The following is a 24,240-nucleotide window of genomic DNA, read 5'->3' as shown; positions in this document are numbered from 1 at the left end:
AATTAAGAGCATGGCTTGCTATTCTGTGAACCTGGTATTTGGATTACATTACTAGTTGTGTAGATTCTGGGAGAACTTGACATTTATAATTGGCCTATATACTGGTGTAACCACACTCAGCAAGTCATTTTAGAATGAAACTTCAAGCCCTGTCCAGACATCCATCTTAACTGAATAAATGAGAGGTATTGGGCCCATAACAAGGCACTCATAATGGCCTAATTCATATTCATGGGGTTCCCAGAATGTCATATTTTCAGTGAACTTGCTTCATTTAGCATTTCAGGCCCCTTTAACCTGTTCTATATACTTTCTAATTCTATACACTCAACATCCTTCACTATAATAAATGATTGGCTTATGACATCAGCTCTTTCATCTTAGAGGTCATCACTTTATTCACTGACAAATCCATGGCATAAGAGAAGTTCTTGAACATAGTAGTGGTTTGGTAAGTAGTTACTAGAATTTACAGTTGTGTAAGAATCATCACCTCTCTGGTGTAACTGGATGCCTGCATATAGAAGAATGAAAATAGATCCATACCTATCACCCTGCACAAAGCTCATGTCCAGATGGATCAAAGACCTCAACATAAAACTAGAACATGAAATTTTATAGAAGAGAAAGTGAGGAATAACCTTGAATGCATTGGCACAGGAGACAATTTGTGTTTTCCAAACAAAAAACAACCATTCAGACACTTAAGATAAACCATAAATGAGGCCCTATTTATGAAACTGAACGGCTTCTACAAGGCAAAGGACACTGTCAATAGGACAAAATGACAGCCTACAGAATGGGAAAAGATCTTCGCCAACCTTATATCTCACAGAGGGTTGAGATCCAAAATATATAAAGAACTTAAGAAATTAGAAATCAATGAACTAAATAACCCAATTAAAAATGGGGTGCAGAGCTAAACAGAATTCCCAACAGAGGACTCTAATGGCTGGGAAGCACTTAAATGTTCAACATCCTTAGTCAGAGAAATCCAAATCAAAATTTTGACTCTGAGATTTCATCTTAAATCCATCAGAATGGCTAAGATCAAAAACTCAGATGATAGCTCATGCTGGCAAGAATGTGGAGCAATTGTACAACCCCTTTGGAACTCAAATTGGTGTTTTCTCAAAAAATTAGGAATAGTCCTACATCAAGACCCAGCTATATCACTCCTTAGAATATATACAAAAGATGCTCCATCATACCACAAAGACATTTGCTCAACTATGTTAATAGAAGCTTCATTTGTAGTAGGCAGAAACTGAATACAACCCAGATGTCCCTCAGCTGAAGAATGGATAAAGAAAATGTGGTTACATTTACATGATGAAATATTACTCAGCTATTAAAAACAGTGATATCATGAAATTTGCAGGCAAATGGATGGAACTAGAGAAGATCATCCTGAGTGACGTAACCCAGACCCAGAAAGACAAACATGGCGTGTACTCATTTATAAATGGATATTAGCCATAAAGTACATGGTAATCATGCTACAATCCTCAAACCCAAAGAAACTAAGTAACAAGGAGGGCTCAAGGGAGGATGCGTGAATGTCTCTGAGAAAGGGAAATAAAATAGACATCAGGAGTGGATGGAGGGAGAGAACTGAGTAGGAGAGGGTGTAGAGATGGGGAACAGAAAGGATCAAATGTGGCGAGGACAGAGAGAGAACTGCAATTGCTATGTGTTGGGGGTAATCTCTGTGATGAGCTAGAAACCTAGGACAGTAGAAACTTCCGTGAATCTATGAGGGTAATCCTAGCTAAGACTGCTAGCAACAGGGGATATGGAACCTGAAATGACCACCTCCTATAACCAGGCAAGACTTCCAATGGTGGAATGGGGACATCATCCAAGTCACAAGACCTTCAGCCCACAATTTTTCCTGCCTACAAGATGTGTAGGGATACAGATGGAGCAGAAATTGAAGGAATGGCCAACCAATGACTGTCCCACGCCATGAGAGAGAGCCCACCCCTGACACTATTAATAATATTTCACTATGCTTGCAGACCAGAGCCCAGTATAACTGTCATTTGAGAGGCTTTTCACCAGCAGCTGATGGAAACAGATGCAGAGACCCAGAGCCAGTAGGTGGAGCTCTATGGAAGAGGGTTATCTAATACCAAATGAAAGCCTTTTAAGAATATTTGATTTGCTTTGTCTTTGTATTTGTGTGTGTGTGCACTTCTACAATCATAAGAATATATAGCACACATGGGCTATAGCAAAATTGTAGAGGTCAGAAAAAGACCTTCAGGAGTCAGTTCTATCCTCCTACTATGGGTTCTAGTAATTACCCTCAGATCCACAGGCTTGTTGTGACAAGCACTTTCACATGCTGAACCCCCCTCATGGTTCTTGAATGCTTGTAGTGTGACTGAATGATCCTCTCCATGTGACAAGCAAATAAGAATAGTGGGAAGTTAGGATTACCAATGATAAGGAATTAAATTTATCTCCCATCACAGATAAAACTGCTGGGTCATTTATTCTGGCTCATAAGCAGAACACCCAGCACAGGCTTCCCAGGACTGTTTAAGTTCTGCCTGGAGAAGTGAGGCTTCTAGTACTTTACTCAAGGGAATGGTGGTGTGACACAGTTTTCCATGATCTTGTGCTTTGGACCAGAAATTCCAACACAGACCTTCTGAGGCCTCAGCTGGAAAAAATAGGGGAACAGAATTATGAGAGATGGATGATTCTCCGCTCATTTGACTTCTTCATCTGTAGCATGGGGTAGGATGCTTGGAAGGCCCTCAGTTCTACTGAAGAGTCAAAAGGATTCCTCCATTTGGCCTTTTCCTGCAGTGTAGATTCCTTCTTTGACAACTTGGTTAAGAAAGAGTCTCAAAAGCATTCCCTTGGAAAGCCAGAGAGCATTTCTGGGGTTTTTCTAGCAAGTTACCAAATGGCTGCTGGTGCTTCTGCCATGTTTGGTTTCTCCAAGCAGTCACAAACTTATCCCAATAAGTCCTACTTTTTGACAGTGGTGATGTCAAAGAATCTTAGACTGCATTTTAAAGTCTAAACTTGCCACTGCATTGACCTGTACACAATAGAGTGAGAGAGATGAGATCTGGACGTATGAGTAGGAACAAGGTGACACTATAGCTTATGCATGGGCAAGGAAGGGTGGTGGCAAGGTGTGCACAGGGGAGACTTTCTGCAACTACAGGAACTGGGACGAGATGTTTGGATTTATGGGCAGGAAACTCTGGACATGTATGATACATCTCTAGCTCTCATCCTACCTTCTGTTTTGAGTCAGGGCCTTTTTATGTTGCCCAGACTTACCTTTCCAGCCTCCAGAGAAGCTCAGCTTAAAGGCGTATGGTTGCTATGTAAGACTGTGTTAGGTGTAAAGTGCAGGAGTTAGCCAAATTAAGAGATACGAAGGGTTTCTGATCAAAGAATTTCTAGGTCCGCTACAGTGAAAAATTACAGGCTTATTTTCTAAGGCTCTCCTGCCCCAGTGTCTTATGATCAGGTTATTAATATTTTTACAAAAACTATTCTGAATTTTTTCAGGAAAGAGAAACAGTTGTTACAATGTTAATTTGTGGATGATGAATTTGTGCTTCAAATATTCCTGCCATGTTTACTGACTACACCCCAAACTATGTGTTTCCTTTCCTCTCAAGCTTCTCATTTACCCTGCATTCCAGCCAAGTGTGGCTGCACTTCCCTCCCCGTCACTTAGGCAGGAGTGTCGATGCATCTTTATTCCTTGGAAAGCCATGAAATATTTCTGGGGTCTCATGGACCACCAATATCCTGTCATTTGAACTTCTGAGACACCTTGTCTCCTGTCTACTCTTGTTACACGCCAGATGAATATTCCTCCAAGAAAGGTGTTGGGTATGGACAAATCAGGGCACATAACAGGTTCATAGCAGTATTCCTTGAATTACCTTGCCAGTGGAATACATTTTTTTCTAACTAAGCTCCCTGTATGCTTGCCTTAAATGGACTTTAAAAGCAAAAGTGAAATAGAACAAGTTATCTATGGCTTTAATTGTTTCATTTCAGCCCTAAAATGTCGAAACTTGAAACTTTGTTTATAACACAAGCTATCCTTCATGCTCCATTGTTCCTGTAAATCAGCCATCTCCTGCTCACACGTACCAGACATGCAAATGTCCATCCTCAGGTTCCTGGACCCACTGTGGTTTCCTTATTCTGTCCATGCCTGTAGTGTTCTTGTTCTGCTCATTTTCTTAGGTCCCTCTTACCTTTACATAAGAAGAAGTTCCTGAGGTTCACAGGTTGTCACCTCTTGGGCTGACCTCTTGGCTTATGAACCTTTTTTGCCACCTGTGTCTTATATTTTGGCCAATAATAATATCTTAGCAAAAGTCTCTTAAAGGAAGGAACTGTTACTTAGTGATTTTAATCTCTATGGCTCATTCAGTGCACTACACAAAGCGAATATCCACACATGGTGGAAGGCTGGATTGTTTCTGATTGTAAGAATGAATGTATTGCAATTAATATGGCTGTGATGACAAAAGCCAGCATCAATGAAGTCAAGAGAAAGGAGAGTACAGGGCTTCTGGGAAGAAATGTGGTGTGGACATTGTGTGAGCATCATCAGAGTCACAGTGAAGTCACTATGATCCCCACTACACAAGTGCTTCCTAAATTCTTTGTCTGTGATGTTGGTTACTCCACATCTGACCACCAGGTGACACCCGTGCTCTACAAGTGCTGGCCAGATTGACTTGTCAAGCTGCTGCTTAGCAGGCTGCAAGGTAACCTGCCCTGCCTGATAAAGAGTCAATGAAACATCACTGTAGTGTCCTGAGTTGGGTTCCAGGGGCCCCAACCCCTAAATCACAGGTCTCTATCAACCTTCAAAGGGCCTCCATGCAGGACAATCTGCCAGCCTTCACACATTATCATCACAATTTCTCTTCGCTGCTTCCTGAGGCCAGTATGGTGAGAAGGAAGGCTGAGGAGTTCTGAATGTCAGCCCCCACAAGGCAAAACTGAGCCATCCACTCTCTCAGGCCAGGAGTTAGCCCTTCCACACTTTATAAGAGTTAAAGATTTGGAAAATGTGTTCCCAGGTACTCAACCCCATGCTCAGAAATAACAGACATTTACCTGTTACTGGTGAACCAGCTACTGTCCACATAGCAGGTAACTTGTCAGAAATGGGTCTGGAGCAATGAGGAGAATTCAGGATAATGTGCCCCGAGGAAGGTTGCAGTGTTTTCTGGCAGGTGCGCTCTGGGAACCTTTGGGCCTAGGCGGGCCATTGGAGCCATCAAACCTCTGGCATTTTCTTGAGTTGATTGCCCAAGCAGAGGCTTTTCTCCTCTGGGATACTGATCACCAGACCCTGCTCTCAAGTGTTGGCATTCTGTTTGTATGGCCTGCTCCGGAGGTGAAGGCTCGTAAGGGATTCACTTCACAAGTAGATTTATTCCTCTGGTTGGTTATGAGTTTGTAGAAATGGAAGGTTTAGTTTATCTGTTTCAATTACAAGATCAAAGGGACAATGGTTAGAGCCCTCACATCACTCTGTATTTATGTATTGTAGAATTCGCTACTGTGTATGTTTCTGGAAGACACAATGCCGTTGGGGTATTGATATAATCCTTCTTTGTGTAACACCTGAGAACTTGTTATAGGGGAGGAGCCAATCTAGGCAGCTTCTGCCTATTGTCATAGAGACAAAAGATAGGGGAAATGGGGTGAGGAAGAGGTCAAAAGCCATTACAGTCCAGGTCATAGCCCAGAGTTGACTCTTCTCCTCTGGCCCCACCTTCTCTATTAAAGGACACAGACAAGACATAAATCAAGAGAGGAACACAGAAAAAAAAAGCAAAGACAGAACTGTGTGCTCCAATGATTCTGGCTCACGAACACTGTAGGGCACAGGCTATCTCGGAGTTCTAAAGATGAGTGTTGGGTTTTGAGATGAATGCCAAGACAATGCATCACTAGAGGCAAGGCCAAGTGCAAAGTGGAGGAAAGCGGGACAGTCAGCATGGAAAGGCAGATGGGCAGAACTCAGGGTCTGCAGAAGAGGCACGGCTTCAGGATTTTCTTATAGGTAGAACTATTTGTGGATCTTGAAGTCCTTGCTGGAGAGCTGAAAGCTCATCTAAGAACCTACTGTTTACTTGTGAGCTGAATGGACTCTACTCTAGAATGTTTTCTGAAACAGAAGAGTCAACTGATAGTGTTTCCTTCCAAACCACAGTCAGAACAAAAAGCCATAAAATCTTAAGACAAATCATTTGTCTCATATGCCTGTCCCCCAAATAATGCTGACTTTGGGGGTTATAGTTTCCATAGCCCAACAAGCTGTCTAGTGGTCTTTTGAGGTAGCATGCCACCTCTTTGGAATACTGGGGCCCAAGTTGCCTAGAAAGGGGAATGCTATTTTGCACTTGTGACCCGGGCAGCTCCTAAGGTGATGTATGGTTACATGAAATGATATGTGAGAAATCACATTGCAAAGGCTCAGTCACCAGTGCTGCCAAAATTAAACTGACATCGTCAATCATGTCACCACGGACATCCCCATAATCTAGTCTTCTTCTGTACAAGTCCAAGGCTGTCCTGAGAGGAGTTCATGCTGTCAGGAAGACTTCTGCTTCAGGACAAAGATTTCTGCCTCCAGATCTTGATTCAGACAATGAAACTCAGCCTCCTTTTCAAAGACTTAAAGCAGTATCACACTCCCACAAAATATGCACAGGCATGAAGCAGTTTGCCAGAGCTCTGGGGATATGAGTTTAGAGCACAGAGATGAAGGCAACTTTATGCACTTTTGAGTATAATATCAGGTACAGTGTTCTCACAATTTGTTGCTTAAGAGTTATCTCTGGGGTCAGAGGCTGGACTTGCTTTAACTCTGGGGACAGCTGGTTACCTGGACATTTTTATTGCCCAGACCACCCTTGATGTTAAGTCTCTCCTCCTCCTCCTATTTTCAGTTTCCATCTATATGGTTTAGGCCTCTTTTCCTCCAGAGCAAAACGATTTGTTCTTTTTAAAGGTCCAGATCAGCCAGTGGCTTTGTGTTCTTGTCAAACACTCTCACCTCTGCCCTAAGGTGCTTGTCAAAGTAGTTCCCAGAACAAAAGAACAAAGGTAGGCTTTTGGTTGTTTTTTTTTTTTTTTTTTTTTTTTTTTTTTTGCCAGGAGAAAACATTTTCACCTCCTAACATTTATCATCATAACAGATTCCAGAAATGCTTTCAATACCTTTGATGTAGGGGACAATTTTGAATTGGAGGGAAAAAAACCCAATGTAGTCACAAATAGTTACAAAGATTCAGAATGACCTATAAAGAAAAGATAAAATTCTCTAAGAATCTAAGCAGCTCTTTGGAATAGTTAGGTCTAAATGAGCAACAAGTCTGCACTCTGTTTAATGCCCACGCTTCCTAAACATCCAAGGCCTTTTGCAGCTGAACATCAACAAGCAGAAGTTCCTGTATAGAGTGAAGTTAGGGCTTACCCTGATGTGCAGGGACCCTGAGGACTCTGTCCTCTGAACCCTGCCATCTCACGATTATAGTAGATTGGACTACCTGCAGTCACAGGGCCCTCACTGGAGTGGGCCTGATGCTATTCTCTCACAGATGAGGAATAAGCACACGTCATTTGGCCCTCACTTGAGACTGTTATTAGCCACCTATTCCCATCTGTCTCCTCCACCAGCTGCATACAATCTTTCCAGCTGTGTATAGTCTTGGAGAGTACTAGATTATAAAGAAAGTGGAAGGTGACCAAAGGGGGCTCCATCATAGAGCTTTCATGAGGTTTCATGCTAGGACGGGTGATGCACCTTCTTTTCTGTCAGCTTCCATGGTAATTATTTACCAATGCTTCTGTAAGTAGTTCCCATGGGCCCATTGGTTCACCAAACTAGTCTTAGATAAAAGCATTTCTTTGGTAACTTAGTTGGGGTGAGTAGATGTTTGTTCACCTCTTTCCAGGTGAAGCTACAGCAAGTATGATGGAGCAGCTAGAGTCTGAAGACACATAATAGATGCAATCATTGCAGACATGAGGAAGAAAGGAAGCCATGATTGAGTCTCCACTGACTGGACCTCAAGCTCTGGAAAGCCTGAACCCTCTCTAAAACTTCATTTTCTTCATGGAATGGGAATAAATATCTATCTTAAAGGGAAGTCTAAAGACTTAGAGAAAAGACTGGAAGGCCAATGGAAAGTCAACAGGATAAGAATCCAGAATCAGGCCAGAGGTTTATAGGTCTGTACCAACCTGTGTACAGTACTGGACATCCTACCCAATGTGGTCTTTATGATTTCTCCCAAATGCCAGAAAGGACAGCTTCATGTTCCTGCTAAGTTTACTTAGCATAAATGGGGAAGCACAGAGTGAGTCTCTTCTGCCCAGTCTTCTCCCCACAGAGTTGAGGTTATTATAGAAAGAGGCATGGTAACTCCATTCTAGTACCCCATCCTGCTCCCTCCCAGCTGACAGAGGGGGTGGGGGGCAGGGAGTTGGGAGGAGAGAGTCTGGCAGTGGAGGCAGAGCCTAAGAAGAGCAGGTGCAGTTGATGAGAGACAACAGAGCTATGCTTGCTAGTTTTAGAATCTTGACTTTACAGACTACAGTTTTGAATTCAACCACAAAGAACCTGAACATAAAGAAAAGGAAGCTTAGAGCAGTCACAACTGAATTCTTTACTACCCTCTCGTACTTATTCTCCCTTTCCTCTCTCGATTCTGACTGGTTCCATGTTGACCTCATGTAGGCAGAAAGTTGGTTTAGCTTTGCAGGCTGTTCACTTAGAAAACAGGAGCAAGGTCTATTTCCATGCTAGAGTCCTTACCTCACACATACAAACCCTGGCTTTCTTACAAATTATGAGGCCCCAAAGAATACATAGACACATATGTACCTTGTGAAAGCAAAGGACTTGCTACTAGGAACTTCACTGTGGGAAGAGAGAAAAGCATCCTCCTCCTTTACATCTGAACTCCTCCCCAGTCTCTGACACTCCCCACTCTGAGACACTCAGCATAGCCTCCTCTCTATCTTCTCCCCACTGTCTGACACATTCTTTAACAGAGCCCCTTTTCTGTCTTCCAAATCCAATGCTCTTCTCCCCTCACACTTGCCTTCTTTCACATTCTTCTTCACCCTGACACCTTCCTCCTCTCATATCCAGTCTCTCTCCCTCCCCTATTCTCTTCTCCAAAAACCCTTCATCATACTCCATGTCCCAAAGTTATACTTCTCCACACTCTCCTGTCCTTACCACATTCATCCTCCTGCACGCACCCTCCTCTAACAATTGCCCTACTATATTCTACACCTTCCCTTTCCCCGTCACCACACTCCACCCATGCTCACCCTTATTTCATACTACTATCTCCCTGCACACATGCACACACCCCCTCCATGCATATCCTCCATAAATACCTCCACTTCACACAAACCACCATACTCAGTACTTCAGTTTCCAACACACCTACTTCCTAGATGAAGAACAGACTCTGGGGAATGAAGTAAACAAAGTGATGATAAAACTGATTTTGAACATGTTGAGTTTATGACAGATAGTATAACCAGCTAGGGGGTACCTGTAGAGGTAATGGGGAGACATCTCAACTATCAATACAACTTTGAAAAGTTTCTGCATGACTGTAGTTTATTGTTAGGACTTATATTTAATTACCAGGATTAAAAACTAGAAGAAACACTGGCTTAAACAGGATGAAAATGTATTGTGCTTAACATTAAAGGATATTGCATTGAATCCATGTACTGTTTTAGAAACCAAGAAACAAGTCTCTCTGGACCAGCATTTTGTTATGTAATTTCCTACCTAATGGTCTTATATTCAAACACAGCTTCCAAAGCCTCAATAATCTAAACATTCAACCACTGGTCCCCAACATCTGTGGAGACTTCTTTCAGTCAATGAGTTCTCCATCAGATGCTTAAGTAAAATTCCTGTCCTCTCCTACTAGAGTCAGAGTGAGGTATACCTGTGATGTTTGGTCTTAGTAGTCTACTTGCTTGGGTTAAGACATCTCTAGGACTGGTGAAGTGTTGGCATCTCTACTGGTCTGAAATTATCACCAGTCTTAATGGACAAAATATGTGAAGACTTCCTACCTTGGTAGAGGAGTAAATTTCTTATTTCTTCCAGTCTCCCTGTTCTACTCACTGGTTGGACATTCCCCATTCATTGTTTCTCAGGTTAACAGGGCTACTGCTATTGTTCTATGGTTCACTTTCATGTAAATTAGTTGAATGTGGTCCTCTAGTGTTTGTAGCCTGTCTGGTATGTGGCTTTGGCAAGGAGCCAGTGCTATCCCATTAATTAGGTAATGACCGATTCATGCAGCTCAATAGAGGCTTAATTTCAGTGCCCATTTATTCCTCAGTTGGGTTTCTGAACTCATACAGTGACATCTATAGGTGGCCTTGTAACTAATTATTCCCTTTCTGGGGAGTTCATAACCATTGGACTGAACAGCTTCAGCAGCTCTCATCCAGTAGATGCAATTTCATGGGACTCAAGGATATAGGAGGGATCATGCCACCAGAAAGCCAGTATACGACTAGGTCGACCCAAGAATACTATATAGGAAGAGGTGAGCCTAGGAATCCAAAGAAACCTAAATTTACGGAGTTAACGAGTGTGTTAAGCTTGTCATTGTTGTAACAAAACACCTGACAAACAGGAAGAAAAATGTAATTTTCACTTTTGGTTTCTACTTTATGACTACTTGGTTCTGTGTTTCTGAGGCAGTACATGGTACCCAGCAATAGGAGAATGTGGTAGAGGCCAATCAACTCATGGGAGGCCTCACTGGAGGGAAGGCGGAAAGAAGGGAAGAAAGGAGAGAGGGAAGGAGGGAGGCTGGGAGAAAGGTGTGGGGAGAAGAAGGAGAAGGAAGAGGAAGAAGAGAAGGAGACGACAAAACATACTCCAGGGATCTCAGGGACCTCTTTCCTCCATTCCAGATCCATCTTCCAGAGTTCTATAACCTCACAGAAGGATACTCAAAGTGTAAATCCAGCACTGGATGGATCCATTCATAATGATGGAGACCTCAGGAGCTCATCATTATCCATGAAGTCTGTCAGCTGGTGACTGAATCCCAGTATGTGAGCCTGTGGTGGTATATTCCATATTCAAACTGTGGTAACTGAAATCTCTAAATTACTAGAAGTCACTAAAGGAAACTGCTTTAAATTTTAAAGTAGTTTTTTTTTTTTTTTTTTTAAAAAAAACTACTAACATAGAGAAGGTAGAAGTGAGATCTCAGAGGACAAAGAGGTCACAATAAAAACCAAGATAGGAGATTGTCAAAAGAGACTCATCAGTATGAGGAGAGAAGGTTAAGGTCGGGAAGTGTGGAAAGACACATGGCTATTCACTCTGATTGAGCCTTAATCCCTGGATGGCAATTACCTCACATTACTTCAGAGCCCTGGGATGAGGAAATGAGTAAGGGTGGTACTGTTGTTGCCTTTTGTCCTGATGAGAGTTGCTAACCCTGCCCTCAAGCTGAACAGATTCCTGCCTTTTGCTTGAAGGACCTTTATATTGCTTTATGTGCTAATTGAATATGATCTTTCTTAGGGCATATATACCTGATTATTTTCCTAGCCCCTTCTTAGAATTTTTTACTTCCTGTTCTGTTGAATGAGGCCCTCTTTGTGGTGATTGAATGTGATCGTGGAATTTTCTCTGTCCTGAAATTTACTGTGCTTTTGTAATCACTGATTTTACTTTTTAAGCACCTTTCTTCTGTTTCATACGATCTTTCACAGCCAGTCTCCTCTCTTCAATTGTGTGTTCACCGCACCTAGTTTAGACAAAATGGATGCTGACTTGTCTTGACTCTGTGGTTGGATTTCAACCAAATATTGAAACACATAGTAAATAGGCACACTGCACTTGTAAATAAATAGTTGTATGTTTAGTCTCACCTGACACAAAAATTCCTTCTTCAGAGCCCATGCCACATGTCTCTTGAGAATACATACTAGAGTTGCAGTGTTCTGAGTTCAGATATTGGACTTACTTATCAACATCTTTTTCAACCCTAGACAACTTTCTTAATTATAGGAGCCTTGGGTCCTTATTTGTAAAATGGGAGTAACATTTACTTCATAAATTTGTTGTGAGAATTAACATGAGAGAAAGCCCATGAAAACAGCTGGCAGAATATTACACAGAAGCTCAACAAATGTCATGCCCCCTTTATTTGCACTTTAGGTAAGCTATGGTTCTCCTCGGGGCAGTACTGGTTATGGTTGTTGTGGTTTCCGATTGCAATTATTCTCACAGCACTCTTTTATCCAAATTGGCATCCTGATTGGAATGATAAATTACACTGTTATTCTATTAATGAGCCCTGATGTGCCATCTAGATTGCTGCCAATGGTGTAGACCTGACTTCTGGTAAAATGACAGCTGGGGACTCTATTTTTAAATTGGACAACTCAAGCAGATGAACAAAGCCTTCTTGGGACCCTGAAAACCGTCATCCAACAACAACCACTATAACTAGTTTTTGCACTTATGTGCAAGTCCACACTATCACTGGCCATCACTGGCAGGCAAAGGTTTTCCTTGGCAAATGGGAGAGAGATGGTATTCTGTGTTTGTTTTCTTGCTTGCTTGTTTACAGATTGATTTATACAGGATTTCATGTAGTCCAGATTGGATGAACTTGAATCCCTGACCCTTCTGCCTCCATTCTCCAAATGCTTTGCACCACAGTGCTCAGTAGAACTCCTTGGATTTAGAAGACTGACTCCATTTCCTCTCATCTAAGCTTGCCCTCCTTCTGGAATCTCAGCAGTCTGTTTACATATTCCTGCCTGGGAATTAAATTACTTCCACTCAGTAGTTGCTCAACCTTATATCTCTTGGGTTTTATTTTTATTTGTGTAACAGCACTTGAGTTAAAACATTGCCTGTTTGGCTATAATAAAAGAAGCATCCTTCTAGGTTTACAGTTTTAATATTTGCTGCTACCCATTACTATCTTCAGTGTCTTATGAAGGGACCACATCTTGCTGTGAATGAGTTGATCCAAACTGCTATTGCACTGAGTGGCTCAAAGGCCACTCAGCCCTCTATAGCTTCTATGAACATGGGGCTATATCCATCTGGAAGTCATTTTTTTTTGAGAAGTGGGTGGCCTTGGCAGGAGATTTCTCAAAAATTTTTTGAAGATTTCTTTAAGCTCATGTCAGCAGAATTGGCCATTACTGTCAGAAAACTGAACCATTAATTTTCTAAATGAGATTTTTCTGACGGAGGCCAATATTGATTTACAATGTTTAAGAGGAAAACAAAATCACATCTGTTCTGATGATAAAGAAGAAAGAAAAACTTGGATGAATGAGGGGAGAACTGAAGAGCTATTTGAGTGAAATAAGAGGTATCTGTTTATGTACAAGTAGATTGTATGCCTGGCTGGCACATTTGACTTGGGTATGGTACCATGAGTCTAACTTGGACAAATCCTAGGGACACCTCTGTCTTGCATTTTATTGTATGCAGCCCATGTTAGTTAGGGTTTTCTTAAGATAGAAGCCACTCTATGTGTTTCTAATATAAGAGACTAGCGAGTTAACAGCCTGGGAAGATGAGTCCTTCTTTTAGAGGATAATAACAAAGTGCTTAGGATTTGGAGTGTTTCTCTTGTCTCAGCAGCTCCAGCTCCAAGGTAAGAGGTTCCCATGATGAATCCTAAACTGTGATTACAATTAAAAGTTTTATAACGCCCTAACGGGTTATTCTTAGGATGATATTCCTAATGTTTGCCTTCTGCCTCACATGCCTATACACGATGTTAAAACAAAAATTTCTTTCAAAACTCACTCAAGAGTCTTTCTTCAACAGAACTAATGCAGACCCATACTAGAAAAGAGTCCAGGGAAAGAGGTTCTGGAATATTCCTCTTTCTGGACAAGATGAAGATCCTGAGGAATTCATCATAGAAAATTTTGTACATAGGTCTAGTTCATCCATCCATCCATCCATCCATCCATCCATCCATCCATCCATCCATCCACCCATCCACTCATCCATTCATCAACAATTACTGACATGCAGCTGTGTACCTGAGTCTTCAGTTGTCCCAGTCTTTTTCTTCTTCTACAACGTTTGACATAGGTCTTTTAACTATTTTCTGTCTTTTACCACTTGTGGTACAATTCTCAACACACAGGTAGCTGTACCTTGAGTACCTGTTACCATAGTTCACCAGCTTTCCTGCTGTTTTCAGTAAAAAAAAAATGAAGAAAAATATAACATATATCTACTGTCTGTGCTGATAGATATTTATGTTTATGCTATATATTCTTTAGTATTAGAATTATTTATTTTACCATTATTTTGATAAACCAACTTAAAAATATTTTTGGTTTAATTTTACTGTTACTTTTTATTTTATATTTTATACACAATTATCTTTATATTACTTTTTTTGATATTATTTTATGGATATTTGAACGCAATTAAATTTATAAATTTGCAATAGTTGAGGAATACATGAATGGGTTCGTTATTATTTAATCACTGTTTTAGCAGTGGATGTTTATATGTTTCTGGTATTTGTTACTGTTTAATTGTTCTTTTTCCTTTGGAAGTTGGCTGTTAGCCTGGCTTTTGAGGATGTTTGGGGTTTTTCCCTCTTCCTAACCTTGATATGGGCACTAGGTCTGGTGGGTATTGTTAGTATACAAAACCACTCTCAGTTTTTGTGTCAGGCTGCAAATGTTTTCTCCAGCCCAGCATGGTTTTGCTTTAGCGCAGAGAAGAGAATCCAAGCCTGGGTGACAAGAGGAAGCTGGGTTTTCAGGCTGTGCTCTGCCATTTACCTCTGTGAGACAAGGAGAATGTGACCTCAGCTCCTTGAGCTCTGTATTCTCTCATTCTTTGGCTGTCTCCAGCTCTGCTTCTTTACACATCTCTCCCTCCTAACAGGCTCTCTTCTGAGGGCCTATCATGTCATTCTGCCTTGCCAGGCTGAATCTTCCTGAAAGTGGTTAGTGTCTCAGCCCAGTGTGGTCCTCTCTCTGCATCTCCCTGCTTAGACCTATGTCATGGCTACTTTCTCTTCTTACAATGCTGTTCTTTACAACGCTGAGATGACATTTGTGTTGTCAAATGTTTGTGTTGATGATATCCCCTCGTGCTGCTATTTTGCTTCCTACCTATCGTAACATGAAACTATGGCTCACACCTCCTAGTCTAAAGTGCTTCTCATATGAAAGGGCTGCGGTAGATAGGTAGGCCAAGTCCAAGAAAACGTCTTTACCGTGCTGTTTTATGCTGTTTGCTTTTCTGAATTTATTTTTTTGGCACATATGTGTGCTACCCATCTATAGCACATAGTAGATGCTTCATGTTGCTAGAATAAGCACATAAGAGTGCCCTGCCAAGGGCATGCTTGCTTTTCACTGATAAGTCTGGAGTTGGCAGAGTAAGCACAAATTCACCTCCTTCCTTGATTGAAAAACAGGAAAGTGACTTGCAGACATTTCCTTTCTCTTCCTGGCAGCACAGGATGCACATGTTGAGTGCAGGGTTCCAGGGTTTTGCTTTATCAGTGATACCTATTGCTAGCATCTCTTGAACTGTTAATAAGAGCTTTTCCTTTGGGATATCTGACAGAAGAATCCAGCTCCACTCTGAATGATCTCTCTGTTGGCCATGTAATGAGTATAACCTGAATTTCTCTGAAATCCTCCGAGGATGTTCCTCATTCACAGTCCTTACACACCAACTCTCTCTGCCCTTGTATTTTACTTTAAACAAAGACATTTCCTGGCACACTTCCCTGTGTGGAAGAGGATGTAGAGACAAGAAGATCCTCTGTAGTTGTCTTTGCAGGTAAATTTTATCCACATTTGAACAGAAAGAATGAAAACAGCCCTGAGAAACTTTCCAAGCTGCCGAAGAACAAATGAATAAATGTTATAAAGAATAAAAAAAAGTGAAGTTCAAACATGAGTCTGTCCAGATTCCTTGTTAGTTCACAACGCTGGTTTCTCAGGCTAGCTTATTTGACAAATACTGTCTTATGTATTATTCTTGTTTCTGTTGTTATGACAAACACCCTGACATAAGGCAATTTAGATGAGAAAGGGGATTTATTTTGGCTTATACTTCAGGTTCTGAGTTCCAGGTTCCAGTCTGTCATTGAAGGGACGTCAGATTGAGAATATAAGCAACTTGTTACTTTGCATCCGTTATCAAGAGCAGAGTAGAACAAATAGACCCCTCCCCGCCCACTTGCTTCCTACATATACTCAGCTAACTTTCTTTAGATCAGGGTACCTGCCAGGAAATACTACTTTCTACATCAATTAACTGTCAAGACAATCTCTCAGACATGCCCACAGACCATCCTGCCTTAGACAGTTCTCCAATTTGGGTTTTCTTCTCAGGTGATTCTGGCTTGGGTCAAGTTGATGGTTAAAACTTACCAGCATAAATATATTAGCACATATTTAAATTGACCCTTACAAAACCCTATGATGTAGAATTTTAATCCTAAAAGTATTAGTTCTAAGATGAAGAAACAGGGACACAAGACGGTGTAGCTCTCATGAGGTCAAAGGACTACCATAGGACCTAATTATGTTCATGCTTCTTACTCCACAGGTTGGTGTTTCTTCACTCACCCAAAGTTCCAGTTGTGTACAAGTTATTATGATGTACTGATACCCCAATATAAATAATTTGAGACAGCTTTCACTTGTTACCCAAGCCCTAGAAAGAAGATTCTGTGAACACTGCCTCACACTTCTGAAATCTTTGTCAGGTAGCATTTGGCTCTGGTATGATGGATATTTTCAGGTTCTTTCCAGCAGCTTTTGAAGCTATTGTTGAGAAGAATTCACACCTAATATACAAGTAGAATATTTTATTTCTAGGTTTTCAAAGGATGCTGATATTTAGGTAGGCTTCAGGGGAAAGGAAGCCCTGCAAACTGTTCAAGAAAAATGTTAGTTAGTGCAGTCAATATGAAAAACAGATTGAAGGTTCCTAAAAATAAACTGAAAAATATAACTATTGGTGATATAGTTGTCTCACTCTTACATACAAACTCAAGGGAATCAAAGTCAGCACACAAGACAGATATCTATATTCCACATATATTCTGGTGCTTTCACAATAGCCAAGTTATGAAATTAATTCATGTGCACATTAATTAATGAATAAGGAAAACATGTCAGATTTGTACAATGGAGTATTATTTATCTGCAAAAAGAACAGAAAAACATTGTTTGCAGGAAATAGATATAACTGAAGACTATCACGTTAAGTGAAGTAAGCTATAATCAGAAACATACTGTATGTTTTTCTCTTCTATGTGAGACCTAGATAAAAGTAAAATGTGATAGAAAAAAGGGATCTATTAGAGCAGAGAAGGGGTATTAGAAGGAGGGTAGTGGGGCATACATTTCATGTGCATATGAAATGTCACAATGACACTATTTTATCCAGCTAATAAATGTAAATAAAAAATGAAAAACAACCAAGTATGGTAGCATATATTCATAAATAAAAGGTAAAAGGAAGAGGATCATGAAGTTAAGCCTTGGGTACACACCAAGTTTGGGATTAGCCTGGTCTACCTAAGACCCTGCCTCAAAACAACAGCAATTAAAAATATTTGAATTGAGATTTCCTTTCTCTGTGTGATGCTGCCTGTGTGCAAATTATCTGGGGTCTTTGTGGAAAGTGAGATGTCAGCTCCAGGAATATGTGGAAACTCACAAAGGCATTTAACCAGCTTTTAAGCTGATGGTTCAGGATTTCCGAGTTACTCTCTAAAGTGAACTATTCACAATGTAGATGTACACAAACACACACAAACACTGTGTGTATGTGATGAAAGAAAAAAAAAAGTCTATGGTAGACAAGAGGCACAGAGCTAACATTTTTCAGTGGTCTCTTTTTGTATGTTCCAGAGTTTAAGACTTGCATTTTTAAAAGTTAGCTGGAAAAAATAGACAAATTAGAAAAAAAAAAAGACTATATATAGCTAGCAATATTTATCATTTTTTTTTCCTTTCCCTGGGTAACTTTGGCATGCTCTGCTCTAGGGTCAAGTGAATCTCAGAAAGTGTTGAACAAGGCCAAGTACATGGGAAATGCTAGTCCATGGTCCAGATGCTGGGTGGATGCAGTTGTGACAGGCAATTAAGCAGAGCTGTTATGTGCATCATAGCTAATCAGAAACCTACAAACTACTCTGAACATTTTTCATCTGCATGAAGACTTGGCACATTTAACATGCCAGCATGCTCTGATAATCTCTAAGAGGGCATAGTGTATTTCTCAATCTTGTTAGAACAGAATTCTCATCTTCTTTATTTTTATACAGCATTCTTGGGAATTGGTGTGCGATGGAATATGCTCTGAGGCATTTCTCTATAGACATTATTTTCAGCCCAGATATGACAATCTGGTTCACTTGAAATTTTTGCTTTATTTTAATAGATTTTTTTATTCTAGCCGGCAAAGCGATTCCTCTTCCTACACACTATGTATTTGGTATACTTCTTCAGCCTTTCCATTCCCGTCTCCTACAGGCAACCCGCCATCTTTTCCATCAATCACTGTCTTTCCCTCCACAGCTCTTAGAGCCCTTCGTGTCTTTTCAGGAAAATTTTCACTTTCTGAAACTCCTAAGAAAGGAAGTGTTCCAGAAAACATTATTTCTTGTGGGGTGAAAAGTTTTAAGATGGAAATGTTATTTAGCTTAATTTTCTAAGACAAAACCCCTTAGAAATATACTGAATAATTCAATGAATAATTAAAAAGAGAGTATTAAGTGCAATTTAACCTGATTTTTGTAACACGCCACTGGGGGAAAATCATTCCATAGAAAGATGAGAAAAAATTTTTTTTCAACTTCAGCTCTACCGGTAATGAAGTAGGAACCCTGAGAAGTTTGAACTTCTATTCTGCTTTCTAAGAAGACAGGATATTTTGTCAGATGTTCTCCAAGGTCCCTCGAAGCTCTAAGACTGTGTCTGGGATGTTCTGAATGCAGAAGCCTAGGAAAAGATCCAGTAAAGGGAGACAAGGTGCTCAATTCTATATTAGATTTATATCTGATTAGTTCTTGTTTGAGTACATATACCAGTTACTGCTTCATAGTGATTACAATAAAGATTTTTCAAAAACATGATAGTTGATGCTAAATTCTATTTGGTTGACAAAATTCCTGTTTTCTCACAGCAGCAGATTAAGAATCAAAGGTTTCTCTAATCCTGTTAAGTGCATTTTCTTCTTCATGAGTGAGTCTGGCAAGCCTTTGATCATGGACTTGGGCAGAGTATTAGTATTTTCATGCCCTCAAGAAAGCCTCAGCTGTCTTAGGCATTCTCCCCCCCGCCCCCCAGAGGTCTCTCAAATCTGATTTGATCACTTTTAATTTACTTCCCGGACAAAGCTATTGACTCGGAGAGTGGGAAGGGTTCCTTTTAACTTCACAGGGAGGGTCATGAGCTTCAATTTTGTGGACTTTTATTTACTAATTGATGCCGCTGGCATGCAAACTGCATGCCACTCTTCACTACAGTGAGAAGATAATTTCTTACTTGGCCTCTAAATCCTCCCATCAACTTTAACTTATTTCTCAGCATGAGTTGTTCTAGAAAGTTCCATGTTCTCCTCAGACTTCAGCCCTTTCATCCTTCTCAATACACAAAGGACTCGTTTTTTCTTTCCCACATCTAAGTTCCTAAACCACCAAAATATTCTTGCTGTTGTGTTAATACTATGAATATTACTAGGATGCTCATCTGTAAGATATTGTGACCCAGGGATAGTCCACACACTTTGAGGCACTCCTTCTTTAGTGGAGAGTTAGAAGGATGGGCAGACCCATGAGTATCTACTTGACAAGTCTGCAAGCATAAGAGAAGCATTTACAACACTTGAAGATGATAAGTAAACTTCCTCGTAAAGAAGAAAATGCTAACTAGAGTCCATTAGAACAAGTGGAGAATCCATATTGCATTTAGAAAGAACAATATGTAGAAACCTGTGAAGTCATAACAAGGGGTGGCATCATCAGAGATAGTAAGAGACTGAAAGGTAGATGTGAAGTAATGGTGGAGAAAGAGAATCTGCACATCTGGGAACTCCACTGCCTTCTTTCCTGCAGAGCCTACAGTCTCTGCACTCTAATGCTCCTTTGAAGCCATTCTTCTCTCCATAGACAATTCTCTTTTATTCTAAGAAATATTCATATCGCATTTACAACATCTCTCTCTTTTTCTCTCTTACACACACACACACACACACACACACACACACACACACACACACCTGTCAGTCACTCTGCTTTATCTCTGCTTTATCGTGTACTTTCTTATTCTCTGTCCCTCATTTTCAAAGCTCTTAGAAAAGCAGTTTTCCTCACTTTCTATTTTCTCCATCCCAATGTAATATGGCTTAAACAAAAGAAAAGCGTCTGTGTATCTGGGTGTATTTGGGTGCATCCTCTACTGGGTACCCCCAATGCATAGGCAGAAACTTATTTGCTATTGTAAGAGTATTTGGAGGCAGGGTCTCGGGGAGGCAGTTGGGTTGGCCTTAAGGGCAGAGCCATTGTGAATGTCATTTATGTATTTAAAAAATAGCTTCTGGGAACCCCCCTTACCTCTTCTATTTTGTGAGACTACAGTGAAAAGGTAACCGTTTCGAGCCAGGAAATAACCTCATCAGACACCTCATCAGTACTGTGGTCTTGGGTTTTAAATCTAAGAAATAAATCACTCTGCAGTGTTGTGCTGCGGCAGCAGCTGTATGGCCTGAGATAGCATCTGACTTTAAACATCCTGATACAAATCCTATGAGTCCGTTTTCTTTGATTTTTTTCACAACTGTGAATTTTTAATAGTGCCATTTTTCTTTCTCTGTTATTTATATTTTTTGCAGCTCATGAAGGTTTATTTTTTTTCTCTGAATATGGCTATGTTGGTCTGTAGTTTGGTTTACCTAGGATGTATTCAGCTCTCTAAAGATCAGGTCTTCCTGCGCCCTGTCTGCATCATCTGCCTTGATTATCTTATTTATATGTGTTAAAACCAATCAAAACAGGAAAACAAATGTGTTGCTTATAGTTACCCAAATAAATACTGTTCTCCACACTCAAATATTTTTAAATGGGAGAGTGATGAAATCTAGTTTATGTTCAAATCCCCTGAGCCTGAAATGTGTGGTTTGCTGTCTGGTAGCTTGTACAGCACAGTGCAGATCAACTAGTGGTCGACTTGAAGCAGTCTCTAGCATACTCGTCCATGGCTCCCCATCACCTCTCCAGCATAATGGCTCAGAACTGGGGATGGCTTCCACTATGCCCAATATCTTCTTGTCTCTCATAAATCATTACCATTACAGAGCTGATTATACTGTCAAAGATTTCGCCTACTTCTGTAGAAGTCACCACTTCACCGACTGTCAGACTCTCTTGTATATTAAAATCATTTATACTTTTATAGTATAAAAGTAAATAAACAACTCCATAAATCTCATAATGGTGAGAGGACTGAGGCCTAGAATGGGGAGTGTGCTGTATGTAATAAAAGATTTAATGTTAATCTCTCTTTTATTTTCATATCAAATAACTTTCTTTTTTGGCACTAGGTCATTTCAAATCCTTTGACACAATTGGAATAGATATTGGTGGAAACTTTTAAGAGAATATGGAATCCTGACTTCTTGGAAATTACGTAAGTGTTAAGATTGCCAACTCTTAGGCCTACTTTGGGGAATAACCATTTGAATTGTACAAATTTATTCTATTTAGAGAAAAAATACTTTAAGCAAAATACTTCCCAAATTGTCTAATAAGTTGATTTCTGGTAACAGTTAAATAACTGGATCAGCAATAGCATCATGTCAATCTTTAAGGGACTGCATGAGACTGTTATACTTGTCCTGAACCCCTTACTAATTAGAATAGGGGCAACATATATAGTAAGATTAAAACAAAGTGTCAGCAAAGAGGGCTTGAGAGATGCTGAAAGTCAAGTTAGACTGAATAGTAAGATGCCAGTAGTGGGGAGGCCAGACATCTGGGAGGCGTGTTGGAGGTGGATCAAACTGTGTGGTGGGAAGTGAGGATGGACATAGAGTTGGAGCTGCCTGTGTCTTTAGAGTTGAAAACTCTGTTCTGAGGAGACATACCTAGTTAGGGAAATTTTCCCTGAGAGGAGACAAAGTTATCACTGGGAAGTGTAACGGAGGGAATTAGTATTGAGAAAATCATCGTGTAGGTGTTTGATGTCTAGAAAAAGAAGCAATAAAGTCTGTAATTTCAAAGGCTTCTTGGACTTTTTCAGTGCTGGAATATGGGGTATACACTGGCTAAAATAGAGTTTAAGAACCAATTTTGGGATAGATACCAGGCAGAAAAACAAATATTTCAAGGGACCAAAGATGTAGTACAATACTGACAAGAAGTGTAAGAATTCCTTTATGTGTATTATTTACAAAGAATAAACCTAGAACTTCATTAAATTGTAACAAAATGACTTGGGACTGGCTAAACCCTGAAACATAGCCTAAACACAATTTTTTGGGCCCTTTTTGTTTGTTTTTTAATAACTGGACACTCTATTCTTCAAAGCTTGCTTAGTATAATTTTGAAAATAATTCTATTTTGACTTAATTCTTTTAAAATACGAGAATGAAGAATATATTCAGTTTCCTTTTAAATTGGAATTTAAATTGGAATTTTAGTCTGAAGTATGTCAAGCTTATCTTAAATTTAAAAATATTAGAACAATAAAGCCCTGGTACCTATGACAACTTGATAATCCTAAAGTAATTCACAGCTGCCCTTGTCACTCTTCTTACTGTACAGTTGTGGTGAATCTCAGGAAACTTAAACTATCCGATTGGCTTTCAAGCTTCTCCATTATTTTCTTTCTCTTAAAAGGCATGCACACATGTGCATGTGAACACACTTATGGTTTGATTAAGTAAGCATATACTGAAGGTTCATGAATTGCAGAGAGTTGATGTATCTTTTGAGTGTCATTCAATCTATGAGTTCCCTTTCTTTCTTTAAAATTTATTTATTGGGACTATCAACATGGCACAGCTTGTAAAAGCACTTGGTGCTCAAACCTGACACCCTGGTTTGGTTGTCCTGATCCCAGGGTAGAAAGAAAGGAGAGAATAGAGTTCCACACATGTGTACCTGTACTCTTCCACAGAAATACACATGCAATAATAATGAATAAAAATAATAAAAAGAAAAATTGTTTATTGAAAAGATCAAGTCATTTGTCTTGTGGAAACAAATGAATTTTGAGGGTTGCAGTGCCAGAGTGTCATGAGACCTGGTACCTGTCTCCTCCCCTGCATTTGTTCAGTAGGTAGAACTAAATCTTGATAAGCTGTTCAGATTCAAAGTTATTAAAATAAAGTTACTTTATAGGCAGTATGTATTTTCATTGGGAAGTAGTAGCACCTGGTCTCCTTCTTAGTGATAATAGGGTTTGGGTTTGTAAAAGCTGTCTGGATATCTGGATAGAACCACATCAAGTTCTTTTCTTTCTTTCTTTCTTTCTTTCTTTCTTTCTTTCTTTCTTTCTTTCTTTCTTTCTTTCTTTCTTTTTTAAATTACTTTTTTTTTGCAGTCCAGTTATTGTCCCCCTCCTGGTCTAGCTCCCACAGTTCCTTATCCCATTCCTCCTCCCCTCTGTTCCAAGTGGATGTTCCCCTCCCTGCCAGGCCTCTCCACTCTCCCTGGGGCCTCAAGTCTTTGGACGGTTAGGTGCGTCTTTTCCCACTGAGGCCAGACAAGGCAGTCTTCTGCTGTATATGTGTCAGAAGCCTCAGAACAGCTCCTGTATCTTGTTGCCTGGTTGGTGGCTCAATGAGAGATCTCAGGGGTCCAGGTAAGTTGAAACTGCTGGTCTTAGTTCTTAAATAAGAGAAAACCAGTTGGCTATTAGATAACAGTGTGATATTCGCTAACAAGGTGCTCACAGTTATTTTATAATACTAAGATATTACAAGTAACAAGAAGCACAAGTTCCTGACAGGTATATGTGTGCCTGGGTGTGTGATCAGTGCTCCCTCCTCATTTAAGCAGTAGTGCGCTGTGCACAGTCTTCTTCGTTTTAGCTTTTTGATTTCAATGAATATTACAACTTAGAAATCATTTTACAGGCAGCTTATAGAGTATCCTTTGTCCTTTAACCACCTGTACACAGTTATGT

General features: G+C 40.1%; 1 long non-coding RNA gene across 9 annotated transcripts in view; it reads left to right on the top strand.

Annotated features, from left to right (window-relative positions):
- Window positions 1-23,778: 23,778 nt before the first annotated feature.
- The window catches only part of LOC143442906 (uncharacterized), a 139,810-nt gene continuing 139,348 nt past the window's right edge, over window positions 23,779-24,240 (top strand). For all 9 annotated transcript variants that reach the window (XR_013111521.1, XR_013111530.1, XR_013111519.1 and 6 more), the window contains exon 1: window positions 23,779-23,916. This is a non-coding gene — a long non-coding RNA (uncharacterized LOC143442906). The remainder of the gene's footprint in view (window positions 23,917-24,240) is intronic.

This window comes from Arvicanthis niloticus, chromosome 1 (genome assembly GCF_011762505.2).
Source record: "Arvicanthis niloticus isolate mArvNil1 chromosome 1, mArvNil1.pat.X, whole genome shotgun sequence".
In the NCBI taxonomy this organism is placed as follows: Eukaryota; Metazoa; Chordata; class Mammalia; order Rodentia; family Muridae; genus Arvicanthis; species Arvicanthis niloticus.
The sequence above is the reverse complement of the archived record's forward strand: the minus strand, read 5'-3'. Positions and strand labels throughout refer to the sequence as shown.